This window comes from Canis aureus, chromosome 5 (genome assembly GCF_053574225.1).
Source record: "Canis aureus isolate CA01 chromosome 5, VMU_Caureus_v.1.0, whole genome shotgun sequence".
Classification (NCBI taxonomy): domain Eukaryota; kingdom Metazoa; phylum Chordata; class Mammalia; order Carnivora; family Canidae; genus Canis; species Canis aureus.
Genome location: NC_135615.1, coordinates 53,992,039 through 54,005,924, shown reverse-complemented (window position 1 = coordinate 54,005,924; position 13,886 = coordinate 53,992,039). Strand labels below are relative to the sequence as shown.

Genomic DNA, 13,886 nt, shown 5'->3' with positions numbered 1-13,886 from the left:
CGAGGAGGGAAGGACAGAGAGGGCCCTGTCACCGGGTTTCCCTTCTGGGGACAAAGGGCAAGTGGGCGGCAGCATCGACAGTGAGGATGGAGCCTGGAGGACGAGCATGCACTGGAAGGAATGGCCAGGGTGCTTGGCCTCCCCTCTGTCCATGCTCGGATGCCCGGGGTCTGCACGCCGTCACCACGCTCACACCTTCAGGACGCAGCAAGTGCAGGTGCAGAACTGTCCTCCGAGGGACGGTTTTACAGTTTCGGTGAAACCCAAGTTACGTAAATGTATCTGCAGCCTATTTCCTATTTGGCAAAAAGGGTCAATCCCTGTAATTATAATAGTTCACGTCCCCTTAGCCCTTCATCCATTCCAGGGTTTTGGCCAAGTGCTTTCTAAACGGCATCTGTAGTCTCTAGGCTACACTGATCGATGAGTGTCACGACGTGTGTTCTGTGCCCAGAGACGGAGCAAGGGGCCTGGGGCCGGGAGGCAGGAGGGGGCGAGGGCGTGAGACGAGCTACCCGCCGCCGCAGCCACCCCTGGCCACCCCTGGCCACCACGGCCTGCGAAGTCACCCCCTTCGGCCTTTGGATCTGGGATCTGTGGTGTGAGTCCCGTGACACTTGTATGTTACGCTGTCGCCTGTGGTCTTCCCGACTTCTCTTCCATCTGTTCTGGACGCCTCGTCCAGATACACAGCCCGGGCCAGTCCAGCAACCTTCCTTTTTTTTTTTTTTAAAGATTTTATTTATTTATTCACGAGAGACATAGAGAGAGGCAGACACAGGCAGAGGAAAAGCAGGCTTCATGTGGGGAGCCCGATGTGGGACTCGATCCCGGGTCTCCGGAATCCGGCCCTGGGCTGAAGGCGGTGCTAAACTGCTGAGCCACCAGAGCTGCCCCCAGCAACCTTCCTTTTGAACCCGAGCAGGAAAACGTGGATGGAATGAAACAGACGGCGGTACCATCTCCGTATGTATTTTTCTCTGGGTCCTGGATTGTGCTGGACTTTCCTGGGGGGCAGAGAAAGGGGCTCCCGGACGTTTAATCACGAGAAGCAGCACAAAGGCCAACCCAACAGGTGCATCTCTCTTTGGTCATTTTCTGTAGGAACTGGTCAATCTTGGCTAATGCTGATGATCTATACACACAAGGCTGATCTAGGGGAGGTAATTCAAGAGTTCACGGGCAGCAAGTAAAAAAAAAAAAAAAAAAAATCCCTAATGGGGCGGGGGGTAGTCTGGAGGATAAGAGGAAGGTTCTAGGAAATGTGAAATAATATTCCTGAGGTCTGTTAGGGGAGTGTGGAGAAAACGACCAAGCAGGAGGAGCTTCTGGAAGGGGCACACCAGGACACACGCCATCAGTGCCCAGGTGACAGCGTGGAGCAGGGGCTTCCAGAAGGAACAGAAGCACACAGAGTGGGTGGGGGTACACTGAGGACAAGCTCCCCCTCTACACCCACAACCTCTTTCCTACTAAGAACTGTTTCTCTTTGCTGGGTTTAACCAGAGTCCAGAAAGGACGGATGGGAAGGAGGAAGGAGGAGAACCCGCAGCCCCCCCACCCCCCGGGGAGTATAGCTGCCTCCCTACTGTCTCCACAGTCCTTTGAAGTTGCAGGAGCACTTCAAACACATATGTTCTAATCTACGCATCCTGGAGTATGTGGAAGGCTTCAGGGCCAGGGAGAATGGGGAACGGCTTTGCAGAGCGTAGACGACTCATGACGGAAGCCGCTAGAGCAATGCCATGCACCGTGAGAGCTTACGAACGGCCACGCAGGAACAACGAGGTGCTTTGGACCTAACAGCAATGGAGTAGAGGGGCTGTGAGCTTTACCACATGTGAGTCCACCCAGAACAATACAAGATGGCCATAAAAAGGTCAGGCCCAGGGCCAATCCGGACAAAAGTCTTTTTTTTTTTTAATTCTTCTGGATTTCTGTAAGATCAGCTGACACAGTAAAAGGTAAACAGAAGGTCTCGGCTGGACTCTCCACCCCCAGTTCTGAAGAACCTATGGCCCATCACTGATGACTAACATTCCTTCATCCTCCAGGGAACCAGACTTGGAATGCCCACGCTAAACACAAGACAGGCCCTTCATTTTCATAGAGACCCAGGACGGATAAAACCACAGATAGCCTAATGGACTAATTTAATTGCAAGACAACTTACATGATTAAGAGAGTCTTTCCTTTTATTCTCTCAAACACTTCCCAATATGGATTGAAGCCACAGAGATTTCGGCCACGCTAATTCAAACGGAACAGTTATAACTGTGTCTTCGAGATAACTTCCCTCTCATGAGAAGGGGGAAAAGTGGAAAACATCAGTGCTTCCCACAAAGTCTTATTTTTACCTCGTCCCACGTTTGTATTTCTGGTTAAGTGAAGACTTTAAGTGAAAGGAAGGTCCCATGCCCTCGTAGATTAAATTTATTTTGTTTGTTTTCTGTTTCTCCCCACTAGCTCCATGAGGGAAGGGGTTTGGTTTACTGCTATGTTCCAGGAGCCTGGAAATGGAGCCTCGTACATTATAGACATTCAATATTTACTGAAATAATGGACTGGACTGGCAATACCATCTACTCGCTCTCCCTGCCTCCCATTTACTCTCACACAATGAACCCTCAACTCTGAGGACAGAGAAGTCAGTGTTTTTAAAGCACAAATCCCAGTGCCAGTCCTCTCCTTTCTCAGACTCCTCAAAGAATGGTCTAGAACGAAGGCTTTATTCGTCAATAAGCTATTCGAGGGCCTCTGTGATTTGGCACCTGCTGCTGTTTCCAAATTCACCTGCCACAGTCTTGTGCCCCCTTTTATTTGTTCCCCAAGACTCAGAAAGAATGTCACGCCTTCTGGGAAGTCTTCCCGGACTATGCTCATACCTGGGTTATTTACTCTGGCGCGAGCTAATGCTTCCGTCAACATGTTTATGATATATCGGAATAACAGACTTATGTGTTTGTGTGCCCTGCTATCATGTTCCCTAAACTCACCTCTGGGGTAGGTGCCGTGGCTACTGTATTTCTAGCTCCAGATAATAGCATGTTGTGCAAAAATCAACACTCGATAACTATTTGGGGATTGGAATACTGAAGAGGGACTGTGGAAGGAGTGGCATTACACATTCTTTAATCAAACGTTCATTCTGGCTTGCAATTCTTGATGTTGCTCTAAATCACACATTGGTGATTTCTGCAAGGTTCATCTATATAAGGCACCGAGTCTACCCTCAGAAGTCGTTAGTGTTGTTGTTTTTCAAATTGTGGTAAAAACATATATAAAAGTTACTATTTTAGCCACGTTAAAGCATACAACTCAGGGGCGTTCCATTACATCACACCGTGTAACCACCAGCATTTCCCATTTCCCAAACTCATTCATCACTGCAAACAGAAACACTGTGCCCCTCAAACAACGACGCCACGTTCCCTCTGCTCCCAGCCCACGGCGACCTCTCTTTTACTTTCTAGGTCCACGAACGTGTCTGTAATGTGTGGCCTCTGTGTCTGGCCAGTCTCACTTCGCAATGGGTTTGCGAGGTTCACGCATCCTGTAGCACGTGTCACAACGTCACCCCTTTCAAGACGGCGCAACATTCCGTCCAGTAGATAGACCACATTTTGTTTATCTAATCATCCACCTTAGACACTTGTGTTGTTCCCATGTTTTGGCCACTGTGGATAATATTGTTGCGAGCATGGGCGTGCAAGTCTCTGAGTCCCGGCTTTCCCTAATTCTTTTGGATACACACACCCGAGAATGGAACTGCTGGGTCATAGGGTAATTTGGTTTATTTTTTTGAGGAAATGCCATGCTGTTTGCCTCAGTGGCAGTGACGTTGTACCTTCCCACCAGCAACGCACAGCATTCTAATTTCTACACCTCCTCACCAACACTCATTACTTGCCATTTTTAATAATAGTTGTTTAGTGGGGATGAATTAGTGGCATTCTGTTGGCCCAGAAATTCGAGTTTTTGCCATATTTGTATGTTCAACTTTGAGAATGCAATGTAAGTGATAAATAGCAATGCTTCAATTGGGAAATATTATAAATTCACTATTATTTGTGAGACTCTGTCCCTCGGCCTAGGTACAGTTTTGAACAAAGTAAAGATAATAACATTCAAGTAGAAAGCCGGGGGTGGGAGAGGATGACAATATTCTCATGACCTGCCATGGTACAGTCCACGGGCACTTCTGAAAACATATTTAATTGACAAATGTATGAAGCAGAACCATTCTGGTAATGGTTTCCCGTTGAAATCGCTTCCGTATTTTTGCATTAGCTCGAGCATTTTTGTGATCTTGAGGATGGAAAAAAGCTTACAGAAAACCGCATATAGGCAAATGCTGTGGATGAGAAAATATGCGTAGAAAATGTTGCTTATTTTTATAAAACTTCTTTACAGCATATTATGGCAAAACCAATGTTATTGCAATACTAAAGCTCGGCATTTCAGCAATCTAGGACGGCCCCTGGAGGAACACCCATGACGGCAGGGAACCCCAGCGCTAGAGATGGCTGCCCACGTCCAGGCCTCTCACAGACTTCATGGAGGGAAGCATTTCACAGGAGGAATTTCATAAAAGTGACTTTACAGCACCCTTCGAAGCCAATCGGGTACTCAGAATCAGTTGATTTTAGTTTGACCTCAGTGTCTGAAGGTGAGCCGACAAGGCGACAGCAGGATTCTCGTGTTACGTGCTGCTGGTACCTCATCAGGTCTTCTCTGCAGCTTGTGAACGGTGCCGTACAGCTGTGGGACACAGTCCTCCACGGAGCCCTGTGCCCGTGAGGGAAGCGCAGTTGACCTTGCCATCACCACTTGCACAAAGCTGACCCCAAGGCCCAGAGGTGGCCACTCTCTGCCCCCCACTCACAAAGCTGGTCACCAGCTGGGCAGGTGGTGCAGGAGCAGATGCACAGGCTCTGCAGAGGGACAGACTGCAAGTCCAAACCCCAGCCCTGGCACTCTCCAGTTGCTTCCTCGGAAGAATTCTTTAAGTTTTTCGCCTCAGTTTTGCCTCCATAGAATGGGGTTAAGAGCACATGTCTCATAGGGCTGTTTTAAAGCAGAGGATTTATCGTTCACTTTGGGCTATTCTGTTACATCTTCCCCACATGTGTCCAGGCCAGACACTAACCCATTGCGGCGCGCTTGGACGCAGGACGCAGAGCTGCCTCGGAATCCTTCTCAGGCCAGAATTCTGGGCTTACCTGCCAAGTGCACAAAGTCGGCAGGGGAAGGCGGACTGGCCACCCTGGGCCTCAGAGCTACGCTCACTGCTGTCTGTGCTCATCCTTTCGTCCGTCCCTCAGGGACCCTCTATCAGTCTACACAGAGGGCCAAGACACTTGGCAGTCCGAGGCACTTGCCTAGAACTCCTGCCTGCTACTTCCTCCTCTCTACTACTGCTGAGCTGGCCTCTCTATTCCCACGTGTCTGTGATGCTGCCCCTGAGTCTGCAAGAGGCAAGCAGAGGCGAAGGTCAATAGTTAAGTGGAAAAGAAAAATGAGATAAGAAAAAAATATATATCCAGACCAACGTGGGTCTTTGTCATTTGTTTTCTACTTTACTGGTTCTTCTGACATTTTTTGCACATGAGGAGTTGTGCCAAGTACTAGTATTCATCGAAATAGTCAAATCCCTCAGTCTGAAGGTTAGCCGTTTTACCAGTGTTTGTAGAAAAAAACCCAGAGGCACTGATGTGTTCAAGGTCACCCGCTGAGACATAAATGAAAGTGGCAGGCGGCTTGAGCTGGGCATCCTTGATGAAGTCAAGGTTATGAAAATATATTGTTGCATTTTAACCTCTAAGTAATTTTTTGAAGTAGTTGACTCTTCTTTTAGACTTTAATCTCACGATCAGAGAACATACCTTTTCCTACTACGTTAGAAGTAAAGTTTCATTTTCCCTGAGTTGCACTGGGAAGGAAACAGTTCTTATTTGCCCTAATGGTAAACAGAGGAAATGCGCCCCCTCCCCCGTCACCCAGGCTCAAAAGTGGCTGTGAGGATTTTATAGAAGACTGTGAAACAACAAAAACGTCTATTCCATTGGGTTCACCAAATATTTCTTTAGCAACTGGCCCCAAAATCGTTATTTGGAATTCTCCTTGCCTTGGAACGCTTCCTGCCTTAGCATCGGTGTTGGGATTATGAGCAATTTCCTCATTCGCCCCTTACTCAGGGCCCTGGCATCTTTGGGCTTTACGACCAGGCTTTGTGTCTTACTATCTCTGAGATTCATTTGTCATTAAGAACGTGTCCATGGTCCATACTTCTTCCAAGGGCTCTCCACGTAGGACACAGATGAAAAGTGAACACAAGTCATTTCCAAGTGTAGACATAATTAATGAGGTCGACTTCTTAATACCTAGAGTTTGAGGTGCGGAGCAGGGGTGACACAGGGAACCGCACTGTAGGCCCTCCTTAAGTGGTTGCCTATCAGTGCCAGGTGGGCTGGCACTGACACTATTCCATTTGAGGGTCTGGGGGGGGGGGTTCAGGTCGATGGGAGACCCCAGGAAGCCCCTCAGACTGACCCCGAGACTCCCTGCTGGGCTACAGAACCCCATCTCCGTGTCCTCCCCGAGGACACGTGGCCCTCCCTCTACTGGGCGCGGATCACTCCAGGGATAAGCAGCATGTTTTAAAAGCTTCATTCCTGTGTCCTAAATGTCTTCGTGAGTTGAAGGAACGTTTAAAAATAAAAGCAGACATTTGTTTCCCAATAGTCACAGTTCAAAATGGCATGTGCAAGTCTCCCTGCGGTCATTTTTGAAATTTAAAAAAGCTTTTCGTGTCGCTTTTAAAACAGAAAAGCCATCTGAATGCGAAGGGAAGCATTTCGCATTCCAAAGCGGAGTGCTGCCCCCCGTGGGGCCCCATCAGACAGCCAGGGCCAGAGTCTGGGAACGTGGCATCTGGTAAATGACCCACTCGCTCTGCTCTGCGGGTGAGGCCTCAGTTCTGGCGGCCACGGCGGGCTGCAGGGAGCAGGAGCGCAGGCACCAGGCCCAGCACGTCCTGCCCTTGGCATCACCGTGGAGGAGGACACGGCTTTGGCACCGGCCGGACGCTCACTCTCGTTTTGGCTCCACCGCTAATCAGCGGAGGCCCCGATAATTATTTTGAGCCCCCGAACCTCCACTTCTTCGGAGCCAATGGCAGGGACCCTGGTCTGTACTCGGCGATCTTTGTGTGGAATGAGACGCGGGGCCATGGAGCTGCGCCGCGGGGCCGCTTCCACACGGCCGTCCCCTCCGCGAGCCCAGCCCCGGCCCCTGGGGCCCGTCCTGGCCGCCCCCCCCCCCCCGGCTCGGACCGTGGCTCCCCATGTGCGACCCCGTCCTCCGCCGTCGTGTGAGGCCGCCCGGACACCCCACAGGGTTCGTGGATCAGCCACTGGGGCCGGCGGGGGCGCCCCTCGCTCCGCCAAGTAGGTGTGACGCTCGCTAGAACCTTCAGGAAAAGGGTCTTACTCCAAAAAAAGGGCTGTGAGGCGGCGAAGTTCAGGCAAAGCAGCGATGAGCTTAAGAACGCCCGTGTGGGGTCATCCTCGGCACCTGCCCCCGGCGCAGACACGGCCCTCCACGAGCCCTGAGGGCGGCGGGGCAGGCCCGGCGGCCACGTGTCTGCGCCGCGCACCCTGGAGGGCTCCCCCCGACCTCCCTCGCTTTCCGACCTACCTGGGGTCCAAGCCGGGAGAGCACCGGGTACGGCCTGTGGTCGCGGGGATTCCCTGTCTCAGGGCTCCGGCGGTTCTAGTTTCTCTCGGGGTGACGCGGGCGGGCGTCCTCTCGGGGTGACGGGGCGGACGTCCTCTCGGGGTGACGGGGCGGACGTCCTCTTGGGGTGACGCGGGCGGGCGTCCTCACGGGGTGACGGGGCGGACGTCCTCTCGGGGTGACGGGGCGGACGTCCTCTTGGGGTGACGCGGGCGGACGTCCTCTCGGGGTGACGGGGCGGACGTCCTCTCGGGGTGACGCGGGCGGGCGTCCTCACGGGGTGACGCGGGCGGGCGTCCTCTCGGGGTGACGGGGCGGACGTCCTCTCGGGGTGACGCGGGCGGGCACCCCCAGCGCACAGCAGGCAGCAGAGCTCAGAGCAAGCCTCACGGCAAGGCACGTCCTCGGCAGGGGCAGCCGGCGGTTCTTGGGCGGCGGGCACGCAGGAACCCTGAAGAGATCTCGGCCGCGGACAGGGGTGAGCCCGCGATCGGAGAGGGCGACGTGGACGGCCTGCATCCCTAAGGACACGGAGCCTCTGGGTTCGGGGGAACACTGGGGGCACCGGGGCTCCGGCGGCGCGCGGCTCTCGTGCACCCGAGGCGCGGCCTCTCAGCGAGGGAAGATGTAGCGAGGGAGCCGTAGCAGGCCCAGGCCCAGCCCCCCCCCCCCCCACGCGCGCGCACACACACGCACACGCAGAATGGGCATTTGAGATGTTCGAAAACACCTGTATTTTGGAGGACCACCCCCTAGACCTCCGGAACTTAAACTCTTTGGCACTTCGTTTTAAAGTCGGCTCATGCCGGGCGTGGAGTCTAACGCGTGACCTGAACTCATGACCCCGAGATCAAGACCTGAGCTGAGACCGAGAGCCGGACCCTTAACCGTCGGAGCCACCCAGGGGCCCCTTGCTTGGCGCTTCTAATCCCAGATGTTTATTTTCTATCCTTTGTAACGACCTGACACCTCAGGGCCTTGGGGACCCGGCGGGGCCGCCCCTCGGGGTGAGCCAGCCCTAGGACCGCCCCCGCCCCCCCTTCCTGCTCTCCGGGGCCCGACTCGGCTTCCCTCCCGCAGCGGCAGCGGCAGCGGCAGCGGCAGCGGCGGGCACAGGCCCGAGAGCCGCCGGGAGCCCGGGGCCTGCGGGGATCCACACCCCAACCCTAAGCCCGCCCGCGCCTCACCCGGCCCCCTCGAGGTCTGGCTCCCCGGCTTTCCGTCTCCCCCGCCACCCGCTTCCTCTCGGGAACCGCAGACGGTAGCTTCCCAGGGGCACGGCCCCCTGATCTGTGAGCCTCCCCGAACCTCCGCAAGGACAGAAGTCCTGGTACGTTTTTAAACCACCCCACGTCGGAGGAATTCGGGAATTGGTAAAAGCCTCCGGCTTGCGCCGGATCGGCTGGGGGCGAATCCCGGCCAGCTGGAGCCCACCTTCCTCATCCGGGAAGCCTCCCCGGGTCGGGCCGGGGCCCTTCCCCGACTCCGTCTCCCCGCTAGCCAGCTCGGCGACCCGTTCCCTCGTCCCCCGGACGGCCCGGCCGCTCCCGGTGCCCTCAGCGCGACCCCGCCCCCCCCCCCCCCCGAGTCCCCGCGGGTGGCCGCCGCCCGTGCGCGCCGTCTGGGAGGCGCCGGCCTCGCTGGCTCCGGGACCCCCTCAGCCCTACCGAGCTCTCGGGCCGGAAGACCTCACGTTTTCGGCAGGACCCCGGGGAAAATACGCCTCTGGGGGCCGCGGCGAGCGGCCGGCGCTTCTGCCGTCACCCCGAAGCCGGGGGTCCCCGGGGCTGCGGCACCAGGATCTGAAGAAACCACGAGGGTCAACGGACGCGAGCGGCGGCTCCTGTGTCTGCAGACGCGGCCCTTGCCTCCCTCGGGCCACCGGGCTACGGTCACCGGAAAGACGAGTATGAGAGACTCCGCAGGCCCCTCCAGAGCCGCCCAAGAGGGGCTGCTGTCGGTTACAGGATCCCCGTGCCCTGTCCCTGCTTGAAGGAGCGAGCGGGGTTGTCTAAAAGCACAGGTTCTGGGGGAGCCTGGGTGGCCCGGCCGGTTTCGGACACCCCGACGCCTGCTTTCTGCCCCCTGAGGTCAGGATCGCCGGCGGTGGGATCGAGCCCCACATCGGGCTCCACCGCGGTGCGGCATCTGCTTCAGAGTCTCCTCCCTGTCCCTCTGCCCTGTGTACCTGCGCACGCTCTCTCTCTCTAAAATGAATAAATAAAAAAAAAATTTTTTTTTTAAAAAAGCACAGGCTCTGAAAGCAGATTAAACAGGTTGCCATCCTGACTTTTGCTGTTTGCCCTCCACGTGCACTTAAGTGGCCTGATTTCTTGAATCCTCAAACCCCCTCCCTGCAAAACAAATAAAATAATAATAATAATAATAATAATAATAATGCCCAGCTCGCTGAGTCGTGGTAGGGGTGAGAGGAGGTCTGCAGACAAATCTCTTAGCACCGGGTCTGGTTCATAGTAAGTGCTCAATAAATAGTATTACCACCTGCCCAGCCTCCTCGGGTCAGTCTTCAGCAAACCTGAAGCCTCTGCTCCCCAGACAAGGTTTTCTGTAACCGTTTGTGGGCCTGCTGACGTTAAGGGCTGGGGGTAGAGGCTGACCAGGCACTTCCGTAGGTTGGCAGGGCTGTTACCATGTTTAATGTCAGCGTTCTAATACCACAGGATACGTGATACTGGTATTTCACATCTTGGGTCAGCGCCGGCCATGAATTGTTCTACGGAGGTGTTGGACTCTTGAACTGACTTAATGAGTGTTGTATGGATTCTACACCTTGCCTTGGTGATTATTACCTAAATAACAGTGTACTTAACCATTTCTGTTTTTTATTTTATTTTATTTTATTTTATTTTATTTTATTTTATTTTATTTTATTTTTTAGTTCGTTAGTAGGGACACAGCATGGAATTTCTTCACACAGATTCACTCAGAGATTTTGATGGCAAGTGTGAGGGTTGAGGACCTTCCTAGTTTTTGTTTACTTTTTTGTCCTCTGTGGAAACAATCTGCCTACGATGCATGACTTGCACGAGGGCTATAGCTGATAAACCATGCCTCTCATTACCATCCACCTCAGTATAAGATATTCCTTTGCAGCAATCTTCATATATGTCTCTCTGAACCATGGAAATATTAAGAAAAATTAGGTGAAATTCCCTCTGACTTTAAGGAATTCCATATACTATAGGGTTTCAAAGTCTTGGAACATAGATCTTGATTTCCCCAATAATCATAGCAAAAAGTTCTTGAAAATGTGCTTATTACTTTTTTTTTTTTAAGTTCTATTCTTTTCCTGCTTTTTCAGGCCCCTGAAGATCAACAATTTTGCAATCTATGCAGTACTCACTCTGCATACTTTTTGCTGTTGGAAAACACATCCGCTGTTAATTAGTTTGGGACAATGGTCACCTTTAAGCAGTTAAAATCCTCCCCACCAACCCAGGCAAATATAATCCACTGTATGTTTGTGAATAAGGACTCCAGGATCTGGGGAGCAGACACAATCAGGAGGTCAGGGCATCTGCTGAGCCAGGGCTAGGCCCCCACGCTGGGTGGCTGATTGTGTAAGAAAACCAGGAATTAGCATTGCCCCTGTAAGAGAAGGGAAGTGGGCTGGGTCCGCTGGGCAACCGGCTTTGGCCTATAAGGAAGACCTTTGTGTTCAGTGGCCAAGTTACATTCATTAACATGCTTGGAGCTCTAGAAAGGGTGTGTGTTGGAAGGTACCCTCAGGGCTACTTTACCTGCTGATATGATGGCTTTAGTGAAAACTGGTAGACAAAAGGATACGCAATAGGATTTAAAAACTGTGTCAAAAAAAAAAACAAAAAACAAAAAACAAAAAAAAAACCTGTGTCTAGATGCCCTTGGAAGGAAGAAGTAAATAGTAAATAGCTACAGTTCTCTGAGTGTTTCTGATCATTGAAAAACATTCAAATTCCCAATGATTTAAAAAAAAAAGATCACTTCTAGAGAAAAGTTGAGAAACAGTACAATGAACACATCCACTGACTCTTCACCAAGGTTTTGCCATTGTTAACATTTTATGACATCTGAGCTATTTTTTCTTTTTTATTTATATTTAGTATCGAAAGCATGGGAAAGAAGACAGCTGATAAAATACCTCACTGCTGAACGTTTCAGTTTATATATCCTATGATATATAAATATGAACATTCTTTTCTAGCGAGGTACTATTATCCCACCCAGTAAATGAACATTTCTTCTACATTATTTAACGTGCTGTCCACATTTAAATTCCCCCAATCATCCCCAAGGTGGGTTTTATAGCACTTTTGTTTGCTTTAAATCCAGGATCCAGTCAAGTTATCACACTGTATTTGGTTACGTTTCTTTGGTCTCTTTTAACTTAGAAAATCCCTATTTACTCCTGCCTTTTCTCCTTTTCATGACTCTGACTTTTTTGCAGAGTCCAAGGACTGTCTTGCATGTGTTTCAAATTCTGTATTTATTTGGCCCCTCATTATACTACTTGTAAATGTTTTAAGGAAAAATACTAGCGACATTGTATTTTAATACTTCACACGAGGAACATAAAACGTCAGCCTGTCCCTCTGCTTGCAACTGCGATAACTTTAAGTCTGGCTTTTGCTAAACTATCTTAGAGAATATTCTAGGGAGAACTGGCACCAAGACTTTGGCCATTCCCTTTAGCACACGGCCTTCTATGGCTCTCCACTGAGACACACCCATGCTGACAAAGCTGGGGACCAAGTGAGGCCATCAAGGAATGTCAAGTAAGGGTAATGCTGGAGAAATCTCCCATTTGGCCTGAACCAATCCATCCAGGAGAAAGCTTGATTGGCATCCTATCGAGAATAGCCCATGTTAGGACCTATCCCCATAATACTGGGTTCCTCCTGTAAAGACAGCAGGTGATGTACTGGCTCCCAGTTCTGGACCTAACTAGGTGGGCGACTGACATGCCCCCTGTAGCACTACTAACATTTGTTTTTGGTCTACTAAAAACATTTATATGTCAATCAACAATTACAGCAACTAGATGACTGGAGGGCAGAGATCAACACTATACACAAAGGCAGGAGTTGACTTTCCATGGGCCACCGAGGCAAACACATAACCCATTCAGTGCCAGTGATGCAAACAAGTCATTCTGTGGATCCCAAAGCTCAGCCTGCATAAACCTTGTCAGAACACTCTAGAAACAGTTCCCATAACTGTTATTCAGGGGGGAAGGCCCAGAGAGTTTTTCTCACTATGTGTAGTGCGTTGAAATGGAATCCAAAAACAAAGTCTCAAATCGCTTACTCTCATCTTCCTGGCAAAGGGTATACAAAAAGAAAAGATCATTTCATTCTACTGGAAAGAACCCATCAGGATAGATTTGAACAAAGCATTATGAAGATACACAGAAGACAGGATTTTGCCCCTTCCCCTTGGTTCTACTTGACAAAGGGGGAACGAGCACAGCTGTATGTCTTCCTCCAATTTAGCATTCCAGTGCTTCCTAAGGGTCTCAGATCTGATTAGGAGGAATCCAAGAGAAACACTAAGTGAGAAAGGGCTGTATTAGCAGATTCACCGAGCGCAAAGGTATTTCCACAGTCCGTAGCCGTATTAGTCTCCTATCGCTGCTATAACATATTATCATCCATTTAGTCTTTTCAAGCAAGATAAATTCTTTCTCGTGCAGGCCAGAATTCTAAAATGCATTTCACTGAGCCAAGGCTAAGTGTCAGCAGAGCTGGTTCATTCTGGAGGCTCTGGGGGAGAATCCATTTCCTTGACTTTTGTCAGCCTTTAGTGGCCACTTCACCTGTCCTCAAAGCTCATCATTCAGGGTGTGCTTCCTTCATTAATTCATCTTCTCCTCTCCTGTAGTCAAATCCCTCTGCTGCCTTCTTATAGGAACACACATGATTATATTAAGACCCACCCAGTTAATTCAAATCATCTTCCCATCTTGAATATTCTCAACTCCTCACATCTGTAAAGCCCCTGTGCCACATACAGTTAGATAACCAGGATCTGGGGATGCGGATGTGGACATCTTCAGGGGCCATTATTCCGCCTACCTCAGTACCTTACAAGTAACATATACACCTTTCACCCATACGTGTTGTTGGGTTCCTCCACAATGTCCATGGTAG

General features: G+C 51.1%; 1 long non-coding RNA gene across 1 annotated transcript; it reads right to left on the bottom strand.

Annotated features, from left to right (window-relative positions):
• Positions 1 to 776: 776 nt before the first annotated feature.
• Positions 777 to 9,282, bottom strand: LOC144314200 (uncharacterized). Its single transcript, XR_013380007.1, has 3 exons — positions 9,172 to 9,282; positions 7,699 to 8,258; positions 777 to 5,468 (listed from the first exon to the last, which is right to left on the bottom strand). It is a non-coding gene; the product is annotated as an uncharacterized LOC144314200 (long non-coding RNA).
• Positions 9,283 to 13,886: the final 4,604 nt, after the last annotated feature.